Source organism: Amblyomma americanum, chromosome 1 (genome assembly GCF_052857255.1).
Source record: "Amblyomma americanum isolate KBUSLIRL-KWMA chromosome 1, ASM5285725v1, whole genome shotgun sequence".
NCBI classification, from domain to species: domain Eukaryota; kingdom Metazoa; phylum Arthropoda; class Arachnida; order Ixodida; family Ixodidae; genus Amblyomma; species Amblyomma americanum.
The window spans coordinates 417,859,074-417,883,037 of record NC_135497.1 but is presented as its reverse complement, the minus strand read 5'-3'; the positions used below and the strand labels follow the sequence as shown (position 1 = coordinate 417,883,037).

General features: G+C 46.8%; 1 protein-coding gene across 1 annotated transcript in view; it reads right to left on the bottom strand.

Annotated features, from left to right (window-relative positions):
* Positions 1-23,964, bottom strand: part of Ccn (cellular communication network factor protein Ccn) — a 348,489-nt gene that overhangs the window by 180,768 nt on the left and 143,757 nt on the right. The window contains exon 2 of the mRNA XM_077636042.1: positions 17,125-17,169. The gene's annotated coding sequence lies outside the window, so the exon portion shown is untranslated. The remainder of the gene's footprint in view (positions 1-17,124; positions 17,170-23,964) is intronic.

The following is a 23,964-nucleotide window of genomic DNA, read 5'->3' as shown; positions in this document are numbered from 1 at the left end:
CACTTCGTCAATGTTCTCTTTGCGCATTATTATGCGGGAAGAGAATGTCACACTTATTACGTGCTCCTCAAGAAACAGCTTTCAAAGAGCGCCAGGTCATGCTGAGTCAACCCATCTGCACAGAGTAGGCTGACTACGACTCACCAGAGAGGCAATCTCTGCACAGCTCTGCGCACTGTCAGGCTGGGCAAGCTCTGAGGTGTTGGCGATGTGTGAAGTGCGGGGAATTTTGATCACTTAAGTTTCGAGATGCATGCAGGAGCAAGCGGCGGGAGCCAAACGACAGTGCGGTTAATTGGCCTGCGCAGTACATTGGAAATGCATATGGCACCCATACTGCGACGTGAACACAAGTTCACTTCGCGGTCATTTCAGAGAAACTATCTGGATGTGATGCGCTTGCTTTAAGTGAGCAGGTACAATGGCTTCAAGGAAACATATTACAATAAGTTGGACTTAGGGCTACAAGAGACGAAGGCCTCCCCATATGGCTAACGGGCAACAATACGAGCTGGAGTCTGCTCAGGTTCCTGCGCGAGTAGAGCCTCAATGACAATCTACAGTATATCGTCAGGCCCAGCTTATGCCATGCGGCAAGTGGTAAAAAAATGCCACGTCAGTGTACTAGCAGGCATACTTCGATGACCTCGCGTTAAAGGTGATAGAACACCTGGGCCGTTTGAAAGAGAAAATCCGTCTCCGTCTCAGAGCTTGAGAGCCATATTTTTAAAGTTTAGCCTGAAACTTGTTGGTTCAAGTTTTTGTATTTGTGGTGGTTGATGAGTGTCCGGCCCGGCAATAGAGACGAAAAAAGAACAGGTAGTCAAGAACCTGATGTTCACGCCTACGGATCATGACGGGGATACGGAGGGATGGTATTGCGTAGCCCGGTTATTGAAGGATAAGCATTTGAGGGTTTTTCTGGTGAACCCTACCTGCTATTCTTCAAGCCGACTTTCTGATCGGTCATTCCCAGAACAGTACACTAAAGGGAACTCGATTTGAAAATGCTATCCTCGTTGATAGGTGCTCTGGTATATATGCCCTTAATAAACTGAGAACTGTGAGCCACGATTTTTAAGGCATGGAGTAGGATAGGAGGAGTATATGCTTCTGAAAAACTACTTCACACGGAGCATTTATGCACGTATCATAAAAAAAACATGAAATACTTGTCCAGCAAAAAATGGCCCTTTTAGTTCTCCGATCTTTAAGGTCAATAATTCTTGCATAGTTTACCTCAAGGAAGATCAGGAATTCTCACTGCCACGATGACGACGATGGCGCAAAAGCAAAAAACAAAAAGTAAATGCTATCAGACATGAGTAGCACGGTGACGTGCAGCAAATATTTCCTTGCGATGGAAATGCGCGTCTGGTGTGCCTTACACCAAGCTAGTCGATTAGGGGAACCTTGCTTCAAACAAGCGAAAGGGGAAGGAAGCCCGCGGTGTAGCGAACGCTGATGAACTGTTGCTGCAGGCCTTTTTTTACATTTGTTATCATCAGGGTGTGTTGTTTGTAGCCACCGGCGGGCTACCTATTGTCTCTTCGCGGTGAGAACAAAGGTCGAGGTAGGCTAGGCTGTCTGAAAATAATAGTTTGGTTTGGTTTATGGAGGTTTAACGTCCCAAAGCGACTCAGGCTATGAGGGACGCCGTAGTGAAGGGTTCCGGAAATTTCGACCACCTGGGGTTCTTTTACGTGCGCTGACATCGCACACCACACGGGCCTCTAGAATTTCGCTGTCTGAAAAGAATCGCGGTCGCACGCGGGGGAATTCTGCGACATCGGGTGCTGTTGACTAACAAGTTGCGGAAATTCTGGCATACAGCCCGCGGGCTATGAATGTTTAAAACCTCAAATTTCTGTTTTTGGGGACCATCTATATAGGTGAGGACTATACAGCATTTTCTTTTTGAACATTACCAAATATAAAATGCAATGCCCTGATAGAATCAATGTACTGGATGCGGAATGTGTACGGTGTTCAGACTATGTGTCGTTGCGCAGAATTTAAAGTGACCGAACACTCACTATTAAAGACAGTTTTTTTCAGTACATTGGAAAGCTTTCAGTTTAGGGTGCTAGATTCCGCAACGTTTTTGTTGGAAACGCTGGGGGGAGATTTTTACCAACACGTTTGAAATGAGTGCATGCGCCCGCTTTTATGTATCCCATGCTGGAAATCATCAACGAGCGATGGCGATTGCACTTTAGCAAAAGTGCTCTACCAAAACTAACATAAATTTTGCCCGCCAGACATCATTAAGATATCTTTCCATAGAGTAGCATCCATTTCAGTTTCCACGCTAAATGCTGTTACGGCACAGTGATGTACGAAAATTTTAGTAGGCCGTGGTTTCCGCTCCAAGAAATTCAAAATAATGCGGCGCCATCTAGTAGCAAAAACTAAAAATGCATGGTCTAAGATGCGAAGGAACTGTAGCTTTTCATCGAAAGGCGCACTGGAGAGAACGTAAATATAATAAAACACGGCGAACACTCCTGAAAGAAAAAAATCAAAGACATGATATTTTACCGGGATGTGGTCAAGTGGTGGGATACACCGAAAATGACGGGTTTCACCCCAAGATGCCTTTTTATGCAATTTTCAATGACAAATTAAAATTATAAACAATTGTTTCTTTGATAATGCAGAGCTCACTCATTGCACCACGAGGCACGCTCTTTTCATTTCCGCCTTAATCTCATGACACCCTTTGGTCAGTGGTTAGTCCCTTTAATTAAATTTTCTTTTTTACGCAAACTTAATTCTTGTGGGCTACACACCAGGCGTGCACTGTATACCGGAAATTACGGTAGGATCGTTATCCGGAATGCATTGAGCCATGTTTTAAAACAGCGCCGCCGTGAGGTTAGCCCACTTTAGTTTCAAGGACGCCCCATCACAACCAAAATACTCTGCGTCGTGCATATGAAGATGTACAGTTGTGAACAACTGAAACGTGACACTCGGAGTGCCAGGCCTTCGGCTGTTTTTTTGCACGGAATATGATGCCTGCTGCTGTAGTTTTCACTGGACGCGGCATTTCTGAACTGCACGCGAAAACCGCAGATCTGGCCCATGCAGTCTTTTAGATGTCTTCTTCTGTAGAAATCATAGTTCCCGTGGTACAGGAATACAAAGTGCATTGTAATAACGACCAAACAAAATGGCACAAGCAGCGAAAGTGTGCTTTGTCTCCTCTAATCTGAGTGCCACTTTCGGCACTCCCTATTCACATTCCAGAAGAGTTGGCCTCTGGAGGAGCAACTTGCGGGAAGACGACTGCTGCATGAGTAGGAGCAAGACCGTAGCGTGTGCGTGCGCGTTTGAGAGGGGGGGGGGGGGGGGGGGGGGGGGAATGCGTGTCTTGCACCGAAAGGGCTTCTCACCTAAAATTCGTACCGCGCGAACCACACTGGAACATCTGCGAGCTCCTCTCGTCCCAAGAGACGAAACAACACTATCGTCTAAAAATAAAACCTCGTTCTCAGTAAAAAACGAAAAAAAAACCGTCTCGCTAAAACTTACATACTGTGAGCCTGTGTACACCTCGGCACGTCGACGGCGCCTCACTGCACACTTTTTTTTCGAGCTACTAAACATAGATCCCGAATTCCGGACAATTTCTTGTTTTCTTTTTGTAGCAGTAATTCTTTCCGCCTTTTTTTCTACACCCCTCTTTTATTTGTACCTTTTTCGAGCCCTCAGTGAAAGAGAGAGATGCAAACACCCGGAACAAAAAAAAAAAGAAAGGGATGGGAGCGGGAAGAGGCACAAAAATGAAACTGCCTGCAAACGAAAATAAAATAAGTTCATAACACACAGAGCACTCGGTCGCGTGTTGGAGCGATCTTCGCGAATGCAAGTGCGAAGAAAATATTTAAACTGTCCCCTGCATAATGTCACCTTTTTCCGAAACTTCCTGGAAGTTCCATCGCTCAGCGAGAGAACACGACCAGATGCGGTGCCGGGGGGCTTCGTCGAGGCTGGCGTGGTATAGAGCACCGAAAAATCTTCTCATGTAACCTCCTCCCAGCACCCTCCCCTCCTCGAATTTTCGCTTCAGTTTCGTTTATACTTTTGTGTTTGCTTTGTTTTTATTCACCCGTATACTATTTCAAAACAGCAGCACGTAAGTCTTGAAGCCGTGCGGAAAACACCCCACGGCGAAGTTTCCGTCACTTCCAGCTTTGGATTGGTATAACTTTCCACTCATGAGTTATTTACTCTTGCCTTTATGTAGGCGCTTTATTCTTTACAACGGGCAACAGCATTGACGCAACTGGCGAAAGGGCCGCTTCCTATTGTTGCTTGGCAGTCACCCCTGCTTCAGAGGTTCGTTTTGTGGGCCCGTTTTGCCGGTTTCTGAAACGCAGAAAACACCTTGGAGCTAATTCCTCGGCTGGAACTTCAGCGCGTGATTGCTCTCTTAACTGTACCTTAGAAACGGTGATAATATCCAGAATACTTTATATTGTGCACTGCAGGAGAATTACACGTTGATTGCGGTTTTAATTCAAGTAACGTTACATGATAATAATAATTGGTTTTGGGGGAGAGTAAATGGTGCAGTATCTGTCTCATATATCGCTGAACACCTGAACCGCGCCGTATGCGAAGGGATAACGGAGGTACTTGGGATAAGAAAGGAAGAGGTGCCGTAGTGGATGGTTCCGGAAAAATTTCGTCCACCTGGGGATCTTTAACGTGCACTGACATCACACAGCACACAGCCGCCTTAGCGTTTTGCCTACATAAAAACTGCAAATAAGATTTTTTCTCAGTGGCAGAGCCCGTCCGCGGGTACATAAATTTCCAAGTCTTCGCGGAGCTACAGCAGCAAGGTGGGAAATATTACGACAGCATTTCTTCAACGGATTGAAAGTGACCTGCATTTGCCATAACTACATGAAAAGGTTATGCATCGCTACCTGCGTAATTAAGATATGTCGGGGTAATTGAGTTTTCCGTGTGGTAAGAAAAAATTTGCGGTAGCACGCACAGGCGAAACGAACCGTTTTTCTTGTCCCTGTTAGTTCCGCTATTGATTTCAAAAGCAACAAATTTCATTATGAAGTAAGCTTAAATGAATAAACATATTTGGCGGGTGTCAAAGAGAGGAGTTTCTCATATCTCTTGAGAGAGTTACTTGTGTAAATTTCAAGAATCGGCGGCGACTTTTTGCAGATGCATATGTACACTATTGCACTGACGGCGATAGCGATCGTTCGCCGAGAAATTTGGGTTTATTGTTGAGCGGGAGGAAGAAAACGCGAACAATAAAAAAAAAATGGGAATAACGATGAAGCATATTGAATGCTTCTCGTGACTTGTGCGAAAGACCTAAAGCACATAGTCAGAAAAACAAACAGAATAGCTTGTTGCCTGGAGCAGTTTTCCTTGTAATAGAGCAAGAAACAAAAATAGACTGCGATGTTCTGACAGAATCAGACCGAAAAAAACTCCACAAACATGCCACCCACGTTGCAAGGTGGACAGAAGGCCTGAATTGGTAACGTCATTGTGACGTCGTAAATGCAACCAGTGAGGCGCGAAAACAGGTTATAATTTTTAATTCAAATTTCTCACTCACTAAGACGGTTTTTCGAGCTGAAAAAACAAACGAGTAGATAGATGGGATAGGTTCCTACTGATCGGCTGCGGTAAAGAAATGAATTTCTTTGAGGTTCAATTTCTATCTTCAAATAAGTTAGTGTGAGGATGCTGGCGAAGCATTTGGTATAAGCTGTTATGTCGGCCTACTTATTGACTGCTAGCGTGCAATTATTTAACAGCGAACGAAATTCGCTTCTAGAGCTACTTGCCCCACTGTGGCCAGGTGTTTATTTTTCTCCAATTCGTGGCCTCTCCAGCCCCAGAGTTGCATCGTATGTAAATGACTTGTGTTTGCAATAAATGAAGTGAATCGCCCTCCATGATTTTGAAGCAGCGAACAGGTTGATAGATAATATAATTTTTTCGCCCGTGTATATTTCATACGAATAATGGCCACTGTGATAAAAAATTGCAGCTTGTTTTGTCGCCACCATGAAATGTTTTGAGGCTGGTGCAGCAGAGTCTACGACAGAACTGTATGCAGAGGTGGTGGTGGTAAACATTTATTATGTACAGGGAGGTGTTTGGGCCCAGGCCCTATGGCCCAGGTCCTGCCAAATCTAGGTGGAGCTCCTATTCTGTAGCTCCAATGGCGTATAGCGCCGCTCGCGCCCTAGCGACCAAGGTCCGTTGGGACTGTAGGTCATGGCAGCTGAGCAGCACCGCCTCCCAGGCCTCCCTATTCTAGGGAGGGTGGGAGTTGAAGGATTGGGAAGGGTTGGGATTGGAAGGGCAGGCCCAGGCCATATGTGAAATGTCCGAGAGCGTCGCTCCGCACAGCCTACAACGACCATCAAGTTCTGAATTGAAGTGTTTCAAAACTGCCGGGCACAGCATTGTATTTATTGCATTCATAAAAATTTTGAGAAGAAGCCGTTTGTCTGCTCTCCAGAAACCCTTACAGGGTTCCGGAAAGCGACGATGACTGTCCTTATAATATGTAGTGAAGCCTTTGAATGTAATTAGAGATTGGATAGGCTCAGAGTAGGCTTCCTGAGCAAGTGTGAGTGCCCGGGGAGAGAGCGCGCGGGCCGCCTGATCGGCTAGCTCATTGCCCTGGAGTCCCTGGTGGCCGGGAGCCCAGATGATGTTGCATTTGGAGGGTCGCTGGCAGTTTTGTAGGATGCGTCAGGTCAGGCGAGAGGAGGTATCCAGCCATGCTCATAGTTCCGACAGGCCCCCTTCGAGTCGGTATATATTGTGTTTCACTTGTGGGAGGGAGAGTGCGAACGCAATCGCGATTTCCTCCGCGTGTGTTGTGCTGTAGGCGCGGAAAGTGAGTCCTGCCACTGTGGTGGTGTTGTGGACCACTGCTGCGGTGAACCACCCCCACGGTGGGGACCGGTAAATGTCCACGTAGTACACGTGTTGTTGTCGACCATGATGTCGCTCTAGTGCTTTCCGCACGCGCCTGGCGACGGCCATTGTGGCCACCAGTGTGGACACGTTGCGGGGAATGGGTCGGACCCCTGAGGGCGCGTCTCCAGGGTTCTGGCGCTCGTACCCGTTCCTCAAAGCTGATGGTGTGTTGGATGTGGAGTCGGTCAAGAATGCGGCTACCGGATGGCGTTTGTGATAGGCGCGTATATTGGTTGACGAGATGGGCGTCTCGGAGTTCCCGAAAGGTGTTGACCACCCCCAGGTCCAACAAACGCTGGTTAGATGTAATAATGGGATGGTCAAGAGCCCGTTTGATGACTTTGTGGTGGGTGACCTCGAGTGTGTCCTCGTTCTGTTTGCGCATGTGATGGTAGGGGGGTTGAGTAGAGAATTCTACTCGTTACAAAGGCAATACGCCAGCCGCAAGGCATCTTTGCTTCGTAACCCCCCACGGTTGTTGAAGACTCGGCGGCTAATTGCACTCTTTAAATTAGTCTCGGCCAGGTAAGGCACGTGCTTCGGGAGGCGTTTCCAAGCTTTTTTTTTCGCTCGTAGCGACGGGTTAGGTCACATAATGCTGCCATTGCTTATCAGCCGAACGCTCCGGTGCTTCGGCTTAAAATCCACATAATGTATTCTTGTATTCCTGCTTTTTAACGTGCGCGCCTTCTCTCGAATCAGCAAGCTGCATCGACCGGATGTAGCAAAAATGTTTTTTTTTACACGTGGGTGCGGTACAATTAAACAGACGTGATGATGATCAACGTTTATAGATATATTTCAGTTTCGAAACTTCCCCCGCCGGAGCCGGGCGCCACTTGCTCCTATAACCACCGCCGCGTTGGCTCAGCGGTTATAATGCTCGGCTGCTGACCCGAAAGACGCGGGTACGATCCCGGCCGCGGCGGTGGAATTTTGATGGAGGCGAAATTCTAGAGGCCCATGTACTGTGCGATGTCAGTGCACGTTAAAGAACTCCAGGAGGTCGAAATTTCCGGAGCCCTTCACTACGGCGTCCCTCATAGCCTGAATTGCTTTGGGACGTTAAACCCCCACAAACCACAAACCACTTAATTGCTCCTATAGGCAGTATGAGGGCGCTCCCCTCGACGCTTGCGCAGCCGTGGCCGTAACGCGCTGCGGGCGACAGTGAGCATCTCGTTGGATATGGTGGCAGAATATTTTGCGGTGCGTCCGGATTTTGTTTTCTTCAGAAGTTATTTCATTCATGTATTTCAGTAACAGGCAGTCGCTCTGCTAATATATATCAAGGAGAAGTGTGAAATGTGTTATTAACGGCATGCGGTTAGGCAATACTGCTCATGCAGCCGCTCCCTGTCAGGAAGTGTTATTCTTAACGAACTTCCGAGAGCTTAAGCGGTGTGGCTCGGCTTTATAGCCTCTGCGATGAGCTGAAATTCAGTAAGTATAGCAACGTGCTTCATGCGCGGTTGCACTAGCGGTTAAGATGATAAGAATGGCTGGTATCTTACCCTTCGCTCCTCAAAAAGCAGAAAAAGAACAATCCCTAGGCCGACAGGCTGCTCGAGAAAACGCGCATTATATGCGACTTCGTTTCAAGCAATCAGTTATTCTAAAAACGTAAAGACATTTCATCAATGGTGACGTCGTGGATTCAACGAGGGTGCAACCGCATTTAAGAAAGTCATTATGCGATTTCGAATCGATGGGATCCTGCCTAGCCAGTTGTCGTTTAACTTTAAAAACCGGTGATTGCCGAATAGTGTAGATAGAGCTTAGCAGCACGCAGCCAGTATCTTTTGAGTTGAGGCACACAATTATTTTGAGGGCACTTATCTCACGGCTATTACCAGGTGCTTCCCTGTGACTTGCTCAGAAATGAAAAGTCTCGCAAGGTCGAAGTACTTTGATGTTGTATTTAGAACTGGAGCCTGATCCTCCGGAAATGTTTTTTTTTTATTAAACATAAAGGAGAGGCTGTGTTTATCTTCAAGAGTGTATAGCGGGACTCACTTTTTTGAGCCGGTGCTCGCAACATTGTGATGAATGTAGAGCCCAGTTGGTTCATTTTTATTTAATTGGTAACACGCACGCAGATTTTGTTTTTTTTTTGATAAGTACAAGGGCAAAAAAAGAACAAAACAGTCCGCGCAGTAAGAGCGTCTTGGTGATGTTTGGTAACATCAGAGGCTAGGGCAGCCTAACACCACCTGGAGAACAAAAAGAGCTACGTATGACTATTTTTCAACAGGTCCACAGTATAAATTCTTCCTTTCAAATGTAAAATCCTTATTCTCGTCATTTTATTTTTCTCGCGTTTGCGTGGTAACGCTTATTTTTGATGTGTGCATTTGTCCCGCATACGAGGGGCGATCTTTCATTGGAAAATTTTCGCATACAAACAATGGTACCTTGCCCCTTGCTACAGTGATGAGCATATCATGAATCAGCACGCTGAGGAATGTTGCATCACGAGAAGCAACGTAGACCAGAAGACCGGGCCGCTGAGTGCAGTTAAAAGGAAAGAACGTCGCCGGGATCCGTAAGCATGAGGCCGCGGTGGCCTGACAGCGCAGGTGACGAGTTACTGCCTTTCAAATTATCCCGCAAAACACCTAAATTCGTGTCGTTGCACGCCAATTCATGAGTACAGTTGTCGCAGATGTCAGCATGGTGGACGCGGCAAGCGCATGTATGCATTGTGGGGTAGCAAGAGCGGGTGCGGGATGTATGCGGAGTTAGCAAAAAAAAAAAAATTGATACACAGTCTTATTGACGCAATAAAACAACCATGTCTAATGGAAATACTGACGAATTGTCTAAGAGGGTCGCTAACCAAACATTTTACAAGGGAACTCGGAATTGCCTGCGCAAGCGCAATGTTGGGCGCTAGCAGCTACACGACGCGTGCTCCGATAGATCAACCGTTGACCACAGCGCGGCAGTGGCAGGAACATTGGCGGTCCGGCTCCGCCCTATGGGCGCGCCGAGGAGTTTCGAAACTGAAGTATACCTTTAAACGTTGGTGGTTCTGGTAGTGATAACTAGACACAATATTTACCATAATTATTCAAGCCATGATTCCCTATCTGTCCTTGCAGATAGGCGTCACCCCCATTTGTCTTCATGCAGTCACCTCAAGCGCCCTTAGAGCACCGCCATCTGCTACCATTGCGCCAATCTAGCTTCTAGCCAAGAGAGAGTAGAGTCGCAGCAAAGATTTTCGCAGTACCGCGATCCCCCTCTCACCGGCACTGGATTTGTAAGATTCATAGCTGCTCCTGAATGACAGCTACCAACACTGCAATTGCATCCATAATTCCCGGTGCATCGTACTTCGTAGCGTCGTTTTCATAGGTGGCGAACTGAGCTTCTGTGAAGTCGGTACTGTTAATCTTCCGAGATATCTCGAACAGACACTCGGAGGAAACGGGAAAAAATAATTTTTGTAACTCGTTGAAGCTGTACGTTGTGCATGTAGGCGGGTCCTAGAGGGGCTTTCGAAGGCCGTCGCTCTCTAGAAATTCTGTGCACATGTTGGTGTTTCCTGCTTTGTTAACATAGTGCCATGGCAGGCATGTTTCTTTGAAGTCCGACGTTGCAAAGAAAAGAAACGTGCTGCTCTGAAAACTTATCCACTGCCTCCAGGCGCAGAGTGCGGCCACCTAATTTTGAACGAGTGCGGTTCATACTAACGGTGTATGCAGTCTTGGGCGTATGGCCACACCGGCTTCCAAGAAATAAAGCCTTAAAATCACTGCCCCAGTTTTATATTGATTTTAGTCCAGGTAGAGCTGTGTATTATTGCCCAACCGTTTTCTTTCTTTCACGTTACTTCCACAGACACAGATTAGGTGCTAACGCCCCCTCCCCCTTCCTCCCCCCGGAAAAAATAAAAAATAAAGCGATGCCTGATTGACGTCAGCATTGCTTGGGTTCGAATCGAGCTCGGTACGCTTTCGTGCCTTTCTAACAAAAATTCGCGACTTATTAGGCTTTGCTCTCGGATTCAGTTAGTGTTTTTTTTTCCCCGGATTCAAATTCGCCCAAATTTTGAGATGGTGTTTAACTGATTCTGCCGAAAATATATGCGAGAAGCATTTCATGCGTGAAATTTCATTGTGGCGTCACGGCGGTAAGTACAAATTGCCTAAAATGAAGACAGATGCCAGCATTGCGCCAAACTTTGCACTGCTTGAAATGACCTCATGGCTGTTGAGCGTGCATTTATTGTTACTTAATGAGTGCAGCCTCGGTATTTGTAGGTGTTTGTTGTCACCACAGGAAAGAGGCAAGCCGCCCTATTGTGGAGCGGGTGACTATGTGGGCAATGAAGAAACGACTTCGCAAGGACAGCGGCATGAAAGGGGCTAGCTGCGGCTCTCTCAGCCCTCAATACACTCAAGACAAGTGAAGGCAGGACTATGCAGGAAGTCCAGCAGCCTTCATCTATGGAGGCTCTCGTGTCATTGTCAGCACCTCTGCAGGCATGAGCGGCGGGCAGCATGGCGCCTTACTGATCAATCTGCCAATCCAGGAGATGCGCATTGGAACAGAGCAGGCGTTTCCGAACGGCTAGCCTCACACAAGTGCGCCCAAAGACAAATTACGAGCCTAGGAGACGGAAGATTATCGCGGTGCCCAAGCAGCCGGAAATCCGCGCGGCGAACGCAACTGCTCACTATACCGAAGCAAGCTGGGAACGATGACTGCCGCTTGTGAAAGAAAGCCCGCGATCGCTCGTGCCAAATGTTGCCGCTCGCGACAAAGAGCTCGGCGACAAGGCTCGGCAGTATTATAACTTGACGGGAGTCACGCTTTTGTCTACGTTGTGTCGTTCACTGCGCGCATCAGCGAAGGGATTTGTTTCTGGCCGCAAACTGACGCTTGATCGCAAAGTTGCGCGCCTTTGCTATGATGTCGATTCCTGGGAACAGCGCCGCGGAGTGCAGCCTCTCATTTTTCGAGGCTCAGCCTGTGATCTCGTTCTATGGATTGTCGAAGCGAACAAAGCGCTGACAGCGAAAGAGTACATGGGCCCCGACTGACTTCGAAGCTCTAACATAACAAAGACTTTCTCCAACTTCTAGGTTGTGGCCAGAACACATACTCCGCTATCTTTGCTTTTGCTTTTCGTTTTGTGATGCCATTAACTTACGATTCACTACGAGTTTATTGCTGGAAGCCACTTAATGTTTGTAATGTGTAACATGCATCTCTGCTAACCAGGAGTGCAAGTTGCCGTCACTGAGAACCACGAAGTAAACAATCGAAGTTTGTTTTAGCAAGCGTTGCTGCTCCGTACTAAAGTTACTGGTCAAAATGCGAGGCTTACTATTACCAAAGCTCAAGCAGACCTTAGGCTACACAGACTTATCGCCAAGTAACAATGTGAGGCTCCTTTCACTGATTCAGTGAGCAGGACTGGGGGTTTCACATCACCATCAGCCTAAGTATGCCCACTGCAGGACAAAGGCATCTCCCATTTGCCCCAATTAAACCTGTCCTGTGCTAGCTGCGGCCACCTTTATCTCACAAACTTCCGAATTTCGTTCACCCACCCGAGATTCTGCCGCCCTCCGCTACGCTTGCCTTCTTTTGAAATTCACTCTACTCAGCCCCAAGAACCATCGGTTATCATGCCTTCGCCTTACGTGCCCAGCCCATGCCTATTTTTTCTTCTCGATGACGACTAGGATGTCATTAAGTCCTGCTTTTATCCTGACCCGCTCTGCTCTCTCTTCGTGTCTCTTAACAATAAACCTAGCATTTTCATTTGCATACCTCGCTGTGCCGTCCTGAACTTCAGTTCAACCAATTTCGCTAGCCTCCACGCTTGTAACCTACAGGTAAATACCGCTAAGACAAAGCTGTCATACACCAGTGGTTTCGGATACCATTGTGATAAGCTTACTTGCGCAGAAAGGCATGCTTGCATCATCGTCAGAGATACCTAAATCGGCCCTGAATCTATCAACCTTGTCTGCTTGTGTTGCTACAGGGTGTCCCAGCTAACTTTAGCCAAGGTTTTAAAATATGCCGCGGCACTATATGTCCGGCGTGATGCCCTGCAGACTCATCTTGAGGTGCAAATACTGGCGAAAGACATGGCTTGCTTCATCGCAGTGGTAGCAGAGTGGGCCGTGGTCGTCAGACGTGTGCCAAACTGCTGATTTTCTTGCTTGTCGCCTGGGCTCATCAAGTGCTTTAGATCTCCAGAGTCGCCAATGTGGTGTTTTGAAAAATGTTGAAAAGAGGCATGTAGCTGACGCTGCCATAGGCAGCGCTTCTGCATAAATCTGGATCGGAAGGTCGAGTCGTGTTGATTTGGCCTGCCGCATCTCGTAGTGGATAATGTCAGTGAAAGCGACGGGAGTTGGCTGGAAGCCTACGGTATGGAGTGTTTGTATCTCTTCGCAGAGAGCGCTTCGTACGAGCTCCTGTAGACTTCCACACCGCATCGACGTGACCGGCCAAGCAGGCGACAGTGGTTACGTACACTTGGCACATGCTCGGTCGTTTTCGCTTCTCTCATACATTTGGTCACGGTTGATGAAAAGTGCGAGTGAGTTTAGCAAAGACTTGTTCCTACGCTCTGTGCATGACAGAGCGGATCCTTTCAACCTCGGTCAGTTTGTCTGAAGACTCTCGACGTGTCTTCGACGTTCACGCTGTGATTTGACCTACGGATCAGGATTACGAAGGTATGCTTTGATATTTTTCTCCCTTTTGCTGCTGTTTTCTGCGGCTGGTTCTGAAATTCTTGACAAATGAGGAGCGCAAACTAGTGGTCTTCGCACAAGATAGTCGCGGAGCCCTCAAGCGCAAAGTACACGTTCCGCAGCTTACGGTTGTCGTACCAGTCAATGAATCCTGCAACATGGTTGAAGTGGTCTAAAAAACCTTCGACGTAGTCGACGGACTCGTCACAGAAGAATTCTATTTGATTTCACTTCATTTTATTGTTTGCCCAGGTGTCTTGCAGACGTCTTCATTGGCCTGAACAATTTATTTCGGACCCATTTGCAGGAAAGCACCTTACTTGTATGCTCAGGATACTGCAAATGTCGTCCAAATAAAGGCTTCAATCAATCAATCAATCATTCAAACGCATGCAGAACACAATTGGCATCGATCCAACATGCACGCAGCACGCTGCTACGCCCAGTGAAACATAAAACCCAATGGGTCAGTACATCTCCTGGAGTTTACCTCCACCTAAGTACAAAATACGCATCAATGAACGATATCGAGTTTAGAGTGCTCCAATAGTATTTTAGAATGCCCGCTTTGATTGGAGGGCCATCCGGGCGGAGAGTTGGTCACTAATTTATCACCCTTTGCAGTACTCAAGCATGCGTACTCATTGTGGGGAAACGTAAACATGTAAAAAGAACTATAGTTTGGCGTCTGGAGGTTGGCTTTGGCAGCGGCCGGAACATGTGCAAAAGGTATTCTTCCCGTGCAACCGACACCCATAAAATGGCCGCCCACTACTTTATCCTTGCTGTTTAATTAGCGGCTTTATTTTGCAGTAACCCTCGCAGAATAATTTCATACACGCTTCAATAGCGACACGTGACGCTCCGAGGGCTTGCACATCGGCATATACAATACAATCCTTATTCAACATCTCAAGGATGTTTGGAGTACAGACAAAAAGCCTGACATAGGCTTGACTAGGCCCGCACCCCAATACATGGCAAACAGAGGCAGCGCATGGAAAAAATATAAAGAGGAAAAAAAAGAGAAAAGAAAACACAGCATTTGGATTTTGGGAAAGCAATCTGCAGCTACTGCTGCAGTAATAAAAAATATATATATAAGTGCATAAAGCAGACTAATAAGTGACAGTGAAACATACGCCAGTCCAAGTTGTGCATACATCAATAAGACATACAGGTAATGAAATTATTACATAACATATAGAAGCGTGCACAAACCTAGACTCCCGTATAAGATAGTTGAAATATATCTGGTAAAAAGTAGAGATACAGAAGTAAATGCAAAAAAAAACAAATGGTTTCAAAGAATAAGAAAAACATGTTCACATTCTAATTCCATACAAATTCCATACAGGTTTTGTTATTTATTTTTTTAATAACACTGCAATCCCGGAGTTGGGATTTTAGCAGGGTGTGGATTCAAACTAAGCAGTTTAACAAAACAGGCAAAAGTAAACAAATATAACAGTGCAAGTCGAAGCTGTTCTGCACCATTGGGAATACAACAATTAAACATACACAACAGAACTGTGAAATAACAAATGCAATTTTGTTGTTTTTTTTGCCGACAAAAGCAGACACTAATCAAGCCGCAGTTCAAGCAGCCACTTTATAGGGTGCTATAGGAAAGGACGGCAAGCTGAACGGTTCAGGCAAGTTGAAGCGTAGACAGAGCTTGGACATGACAACCCATAGTGGCGTCGAGGTTCCGCCGCGTAGCGCTACAATCGGCTGACTCGGCAGCCGTCCTTGCCGCTGTCTCGCAGAGCTGCGGAAAAAGAGCGGGCTTGCGTTCCGTTGCCTTTACCGCAGTATAGAAGCACGCGCATCGCCCATATCAAACGACTTTCCTCCGAAGTCACCCATGGTTCTCCCTCGAGTGTGTGCACATGATCGAACCCTGCACATTAAGAAGAAGAAATCAAAGATGGAGAACAAAATATTCTTTCAATGCAATGCGCATTGAGATTCCAGCTTCTTTTTCTTTTCTAGTGCTTGTTCGTTACCTTGTTTTCTTTCTCTAACCTACCTTTTCTGAAAAAAAAAATGAAAAAAAAGTGATCAGAATAAACGAAAGCAAATATGAGAGTGAGCGCAAAGAACACACGACTCCGCAAAACTCTGTGGTTTTCCTGCTAAAACTGAACAGTTTTTTCCTTTGACAAGCTGTTTTATTCCTTAGGTAAGCACTGCCGATCGAGTTTGCCTGCAGGGAACACTTGTCGTGCGCCCCCCCGTTCTGATTACATACTCTCTTCCTTTTGTGCACGCAACAGTGCAGCGAGGCAAGTAAAAAGTGAAAACAAAAAACTCGCCAACACGCGTGGCGCTTGTGTTCTCAGCGGCCCACCGTTTCCGGCAGCTCCCTTACCTTGCGATCGCCTCACTTGACGCAAGTTGCCCGTATTCCCTCGGCGGCGCCGCAATGTGTCTCTGGGTGTATATCCGGTGCGGTGCCTCGAAAAATATGTCGATTCGGGCCGAATGCGAGGGAACGGAGCAAGAAAGAAAAAAAAAGGTAAGACGCGCTCGGCGGTTTTTTAAGCCGAGATTATTCGCTTCCAACGTCGCCGCTGCCGCCGCAGACTGCAAAGTGCAGAAGCGATTCGGGGGCCCGGAAAAATGCGTTCGCGCACTTTTCTTCGACGCCGGCGGAGACCGACTGCCGGCCGCTTTCTGTTTAGTTCAGCGGCGCTTTAAAGGATGCTTTAGACGAGAGCGCTCGTGCACCGCGCACGGCTGGCGAGTTTCTGCTGAGGTAAGCCATTCGGAGCGTTCGAGCGATGGTGCCGTCAATTCGAATGAGGACAACGGTTGTTGCGAACGCCGAGTGCGTCGGTTCCTTTATGATCTCTGAAGCGCTCGCGTTCCTAATGGGGCTGATTTTGTATTCGCCCTGGTTCTTTTTTTTTCTTTGGGAAAGGGTCATAAGGTTTTGCTCAACCGCCGAAGCGCCGGCGTCGAGTGTTTGAAAGAGCTATTGAAAGGTTTTGTACGCTGCGGTTTGTTTGTTTTCTCGTTGACAATTCGTTGGTATTTTCGTCTGAGAGGAACTACCTTTTGCCTGCCTGCAATTATATGCTTTAAAGTTTGGCATGCGGTTTAAAGTATTTGCATTATGCTTTGTTCAAGCTCTTTCGGGAAGATCTGCAAATTTACGTAGGCAAAAAAAAAATCTGCCCCCACTCCTGAGGCTATTCTTGTCCTTACTGAATGCTTACTGAATTACAAAATCGTCACTTCAGCATTTTGATAACTTTGGATCTCACAGACGACAGCTATTGTGCAGCTCAAGCAAGGTTATTCCCATTATAACCGTACTTCCGCTGCACCAGCAAGGGGGCCCTACTCTTTAACTTCATCGCTGCTAGCGAACATCAGAAAAGAGCGGAAAACTGAAAAAGCAACTCACTTGTCAAGTCGAAGTCACGCGAGGTAGTCAACAGTTCAACTTGACCTGTAAAAACAAAAATGAGAAAAAGCAAACGTTAACACTTGTAACTCCCTCGTCGATCATTCTTTAAGCAACTTCCTGCAGGAACCAATAATATTGGAATCTTAATGGACCACTCTGGGCACCGGCCTCGGGCTCAGAAAACAGTGGTGCATTCACCAACTGCTCTTTGTTACAAACATGAGGGCTGACGAGATAGGTGTAGAGAAAAGGATACAACAACAGCGGTTCTAGCAGCGCGTGGGAAAACGTGTCGGCTGCCTAGCGCTCAGGGGCGTTTTTACAGGCACGCATGGTATAGAATGGGCAAAGGATATCGATCACATGAAATTGTTATGAGTGCGCTAGCACTCAAGCCCACATTGGAGGAAAAAGAAATTTATCGTTCTGGTCCTCCGGTTAGCAGCTGTTTGCCTCCTGCCAAAGTGGGTAGGTTGTGATCAAGTCACAAGGCCACGTAATTTAGGTGGCAGGTTAGCCACATGTTCTTAATTCCGCTCACAACGCCGCCTACGACGAAAACGACAAACTCGACGATGCCGGATTTTCTGCATAACGGGAGCCATAACTGATATGCATGCGCAGAATGACTGTAATAAACTTTGTGCATTGTACCTACATAGCTTCCTAGTTGCCATGCAAACACACAACACGGGAAATACACTTGATATACCACTTTAATCACGAATAATTTTTATTTATTTATTTATTTATTTATTTATTTATTTATTTATTTATTTATTTATTTATTTATTTATTTATTTATTTATTTATTTATTTATTTGTCTACACTGCAGCCTCTATATGAGGCTCTTCCAGGAGTGGGGCAAACAAATCTTCAGTAAACTTTATGCACAAACAGCAGACAATAGAAACACAATTGACATGAGGTACGGCAGAGCACAAGAGATGAACGCTATATGTCAACGTCGCAGTCACATGACCGAATTAGAAGCAATACACTGTAAACACAATAAAATGCATAATATCGCGAATAACACTGCATAGCCACGACAAACAACGCAAAGCGACCGCCACACAGAGCTAGCACACATAATTCCCATTATGCGCAACTGCGCAAATCGACCGTCATTTTTAAAAGCTTAAAAATAACCAGAGCTAAATACACCCAGCAATCATAATTAGTCGAATTTTTTGCGAAACCGAATAGATGCCGCACTTTATCCTCGGTTGATGGTGGAACAATCGGCCGAATACAGTGCGGTAATTCAACGTGCACCGTAAAATTTTAGCGCTTGTTTTGTTGTTTGAATTTCCGCGGTTAGGTAGAATGTAGAGCGCAAAGAAGACAGGAGCAGTGCCTCCGCGACCACTGTTCTAAAGTACACGACCTACATGTTCAGACAAGAAAAATTAATAACCTGAGTGGAACGTTTTACTTAATTTCGGTCTGCAGAAGTTTTTAGTGACACGAATATGAAAGAAATTCTTAAATTTCGATCACTAGTCCACGTTTAGTAGAACGTAACGACAGTGAGGATTAAGCATCCGTAAGATGAGATGACTTGTTGGAGCCTCACCACTCATGGCCGCGACAACTCAAACAGGTTGTTCCGCCGCAGAGGCAGGGTTCGCTAGCGTTTTTGCTTGCATGTGAAACGGGCGTAATGATTCGGCGGCGGCGATAGCTACAAGCGTGCTCGGCGGACATCAAAAAGAATGCCTGCCCCTCTGGGCCGCGCTCAATATAAAGCTGGCGAGGAACCATCGAGATAGGTCGTCAAAGCCACTACAACAATCTACAAGCAACAACAACGGGCCGCGCACTGCTGCTGTTCTCTTTCGCAGCGGCTACTACACGACCAAGTGTCATTTTCGCGCACTGGACGTCTATGTCCAATGCCTACAGCACTGACAACCAGCTGCTTTCGGGAGCAGCGGTAAACTAGCTGCACGGCAACGTTTCGCAAGGCGCAGGTACACTCTCGCGTTTCGTGTTTGCACCGCTGATTGCCACGGCGCTCACTCGGGAAAGGTAGCCTACATGCGCCGTGCACCTGGAAATGCGGGCGCTTTGGTCTCTCCAGAACGGCGTCGCAATCGTAGAAAAGTCAGCTTAGGAGCCTTAATATGCAGAAGGACCATACTTATCGCCACTATTGGCTCGCCCGGTAATGCGCGCCTCTTCCGGACTAAAGCCGGCCGCGAAAGGCCTCATCAGCCCCCCACGCGATCCCGCCGAAAGACTCTGTTCCACGCGGGATAAGGTGAGCTGGCCGTACATGGAGTCAGGGCTAATAGGCGCACTGGGATATCCTATTATCAGCGAGCCAACACCGCGCTTCCGGCTGCCGTGGCGGCTTGCTGGAAGGGCCCGCTCATTAGCAGGCGCCCGAAGAGATGGCGCGCTTAGTAGGCTCGAAAAGGGGAGGAATCACACGCTGCGCGTTATGCGGCGGCTCTGAGCAACGCAGACAGCGCTGAGGTTGATGCGCTGGCGTCTGCGGGGGTAACTAGTGCGGCGAAGGGGGAGTGCCTACCTGGCGGCTGCGATAGGAGCGCCGCTGATATGAGCGTCCTTAACACACACGTCGTTTGCGTGGGGGTGCCATCAGAGGTCCTGCTAAGGAGTTGTCATCTGGTTGGCAGCTTAACTTCGGGAACAAAGCTTTCAAATAAGCGCCTAATTCTAGAATCGTTCGCAGTACGTAGCTAGGGCGCGTTCGCCGTTGGCCAGGAAAATCGTTATTTTCTCCAAGCATTACTACCCCTGGCTATTGTTTTCTAGCCTACGAGTGTGCCTAAGGTTGAGCACTAAAGTCGATATCGCCGGGATTCTGGTCCACAACTCAGCTAATAAATACATTGCAGCCACTTCTGCCAGCCGCTTTTATCAGAGATAGTGCGCAAAATATGGCCTAAACGTCAGGAGTTAGCGGCACTAGGCAGACAGCCAGCTTCGCACGATCATAGGAAAGGAAGCTGTGACACTCTGGAGGCTCGAAATGTTCCAAATGGTGTTTCTAAAGCACGTTATAACCTGTGACATTGTGTTTTTCGCCGTCATCCTCACGAATGAGGTTATGTGTCCGTTCCGGGCATGGTTGCGGGTCGAGATGTTCTTGCTATGATGCCTCGATGCTGTGCACACCCGCCTTTGCGTCTCAGTGGACATACGTCGTCGTGCTATTCAGCCCGAGGCCGCAGGTTCGACTATCGACCATAGCGGCCGCATTTCAATGGAAACGAAACTAAACCAGTGCAAATTATAGAGCCCCAGGTGGTCGAAATTAATGCAGTGCCTTCAACTACCGCGTCCCTCAAAGCCTTCAAAGTTGTCGTGGCAACTAAACATTAACCAATTATTAAATTATTCGATGCCTTCCCCAAATGTGACGAACGAGGCAAGGGGGACACGAAAGAATAGCACACGTCAAAAAAGCAAAGCACAAAGCAGCAGAGAAGAAAAATGACACGGCGACAAAACGGCACAAGGAAAAAAACAGCATGACGACAAAACAGCACAGGCAAAAAACAACACGCCGCGTCGAAATGGCACAGCTACAAAACAGTAAACCGATAAACAGCACGACGACCGAAGAGCGCGGGGAAAAACAGTACGACGACCAAAGAGCCCATCTGAGTACGGTGCAGCTGCTGAAAGGGTGAACTATCACAGCCATAACCGCAAACGTTAAATCACAACACATGCGGCAGCGACTTTTGGAGTTTGCGGGTGCTCGTTTCGCTGGTTCATTAAGAAACAGGGAAAGCTCATTCATTGAGTAACAGCTTTGCTTATTTATGTATTTGTGACGCTAAAGTTGCCACACGGGACAGCTTTGGGCACTGGTGGGTAACAGCGTTGCGTAAACGATGCATTCGGCAGAAGTAGTGGTTAAGTAGTCCTTGCTTGCTTGGCTTCAATGATCTAGTTTCTTTCTGTATTATATGTAAGAAGAATATGGGAAACTGAGAGATAATTTGGCGCGGGCTTCCGCTCTGAGGTCAAATGCACCGGGTAGTTTATCGTAGTGCACTTGCTGTTTCCGCGGCGTTTCATGACGCTGGCTGTATATTGTTTGCTGATAATGTGTTTAGAGAAGTCCGCGCACATTCCATGAGAGAATATTCAACGTCGTAGCTATCATTTAAACACATAACGGCATTATGGTAAAAGTCGTTGCGTCAGTAACGCCTCAGATCAGCATTTTAGTACTGGCGGCATTTTTTTATTGGCAATTTTTAAATACCCTGAAAGGAAGCCCTGCAGTTGACGGCCGTTTTTACGAGTATCTACCAGAAATACGCTCAGCCTGAAACTCTTGGCTGAAAAAATGTCTTATACTACTACTACTACTACTACTACTACTACTACTACTACTACTACTACTACTACTACTACTATCAGAGCTGGAGCCACCCCATCGGTATAATTATGGCCTGCTTTGCTTGCTGTCTATAATGAAGCAAACCATAGCATATTACTCATTCGTTATTCTTATTATTTTTTCAGGTGGACGCTCTCAATCTTCAAGCCCGATTTGGCAATAAACGTCCTGTGAAACGAAATTTCTAGCGTTCAGTCTACAACTCTGCTTCAGTAGACTCCCACCTGTGTTTGTTAGGTTAGGTGTGTGTTAGGTGTTTCTTGTGGTTCTTGAGCAAAAGAGCCAAATTTGGCGAAAACTGATGTCTTAATTAGATAGGCTTCAAGTGAAAAAGTAGGTTTGGTCAAATGTGGCGAAAATTGATGTTTCGAGATAATTATCTTCGAAATAAAAAAGTGCCTCAATATAAAATTGCACTCAACAAATGCGCGCTGATGCATGAATTTTCTGGGCAGCAGTGTAGCCCATTTCGCAAAGTGAAGCAACTGCCGGTCAGCCTCATACAACCAGTGGGCAGCGTCCTGGTTAAACACCAATCAACCTGAAAATGTCGGCTTGGGCAATCCTGCTTTCTTAAAAGTAAGAATCGCATACTGGTTATTTTGAGTGTATAAAGACCCTATAGCTCGCTCCAAACAAAATTGCTGAAGATTAAATTGACGACAGCGAGTTTTGAAGACTGAGAACTTTTGGTACACCCAGAGCCATGCGTCGGGCGTATTTGCAAGAATTCAGCACCAATATGGATGCTTCCAGAACATCTTCTTCAGCGTTATTCATTCCATTACACATCACAATAAAAGCCAATATTTGAGATCGCGGTTATAACGCTACCGTGTTCCTTATCGATTCTGTGAAACGGGCATTCGCTAACTCCGGAGGAAGCTGCCGCATGTGTTGTGATTCACTGTTTGCGGTTACGGCTATGATAGTTCATCTCTCCAGCAGCGCTGCACCGTACTCCAACGTGCTGTTTTTGTCGTTGTGCCGTTTTGTCCGGCGTGCTATTTTGAGGCGTGCTTTTTTTTTCGTGTGCTGTTCGGTCGTCATGCTGTTCTTTCCCTGTGCCGTTCTGTCGCTGTGTCGTTTTTTTCCTGTGCTGTTTTGCCGCTGTTCTGTTTTGTGTGCGCTGTTTTGACGCATGCTGTTTTATATACAGAGCGTCAACGATAAAACACAAGAGGTTCTACAGACGAAAAAATGTGTTGCAGACTGGGGCGCATACCGCGACCTAGGGCTTTTTATCGTATTTATTCTTTGCTGCCGCCACAAAGTAAAGCATGTGGAAGCACAGCACTCCTTACGCTGCAATACCAATGTTGCGAAATTGCGCGGTGCGGAATTCGATTGGTGGAGGAAATAGAACGGACACTGTCGTTACAATAAAAGAAAGCCAGGACGAAATGAAAGTCGGCCACTGTCCAGATATGAAAGAGCATTTGCTAAAGGTAATATAACTGCAACGATCAGGAAATAGCTGCAACAGCAGGTGGAGTGCGACCGACTGTTGCGGCGCCTGCCGCCCATTTTTGCCCTCGCTGTGAGTCCGAACGAACAAACTTTGACATGATAATAACGGTCGTTCCGTGTCGTTAAACCGTTGAGAAAGAGCTAGGCAAATGGCGGTGGTGGCGAATCAAGTACCTTTAACGCATAAACAGGACGTTCGCTTTTTGAGCAGGAGAAGGAGGAGTCGCCAAAAGAAATAACAGGCTTAGCACTCCGCTCTTCTAAGCACGAATACTATAACACATTTGAATTCCTATGTTCGCGTTCTTCCTTCCTCCAAACATAAGTTGTGCTTCTTTCTGTTCTACTCCCAACAGCGGTGAGCCCGTGAGAGCGCAAAATTGCACTTTTGCAATGGCTGACATATGTCCTGAGATATGTGTATACAAACAACCATTCCCCCCCCCCTCCCCCACCTCCCCCCAAATCGCAGGTTGGTAGGAACGAACATTGCATTACTTGCGTTCGGCAATCCGCGGATATTGTCATTTCATTTACTGACAGTGCTGTGCTCTTGAATATCTTCTAATATAACAAACAGTTACTATGTGTCCGTTTCCCGTGTGCTAGATGCTATATTTGCGACATGCGATGTGTGGCGCGCCTAAGCCGCTGTCATTCTATCGCACTGAAAAAAGTTGGAATGGATGCAGCATTCATTCCTGCGATCAGGGCCTTCTCGCCATTAGAATCGCAGGATCTTCCTTAGAATCGCAGGATCTTTTTTACTAGCTGCGAGAGACCTGTCTGGGGCCTCTTCATTGAAAGCACAACCGCCGCATGCCAAGCCATCACGTTCAACAAGGTCGTTCAAAAGACGCGATTGTTTGTACACAGTGCTAACAAGATCGAGGCCTGCTCGAATTCCATCAAGGTGTATTTTTGGACAAGTTGGTGAGACGGCATTCTGTAGGAAAACAGCGCAAAAAACACAGTA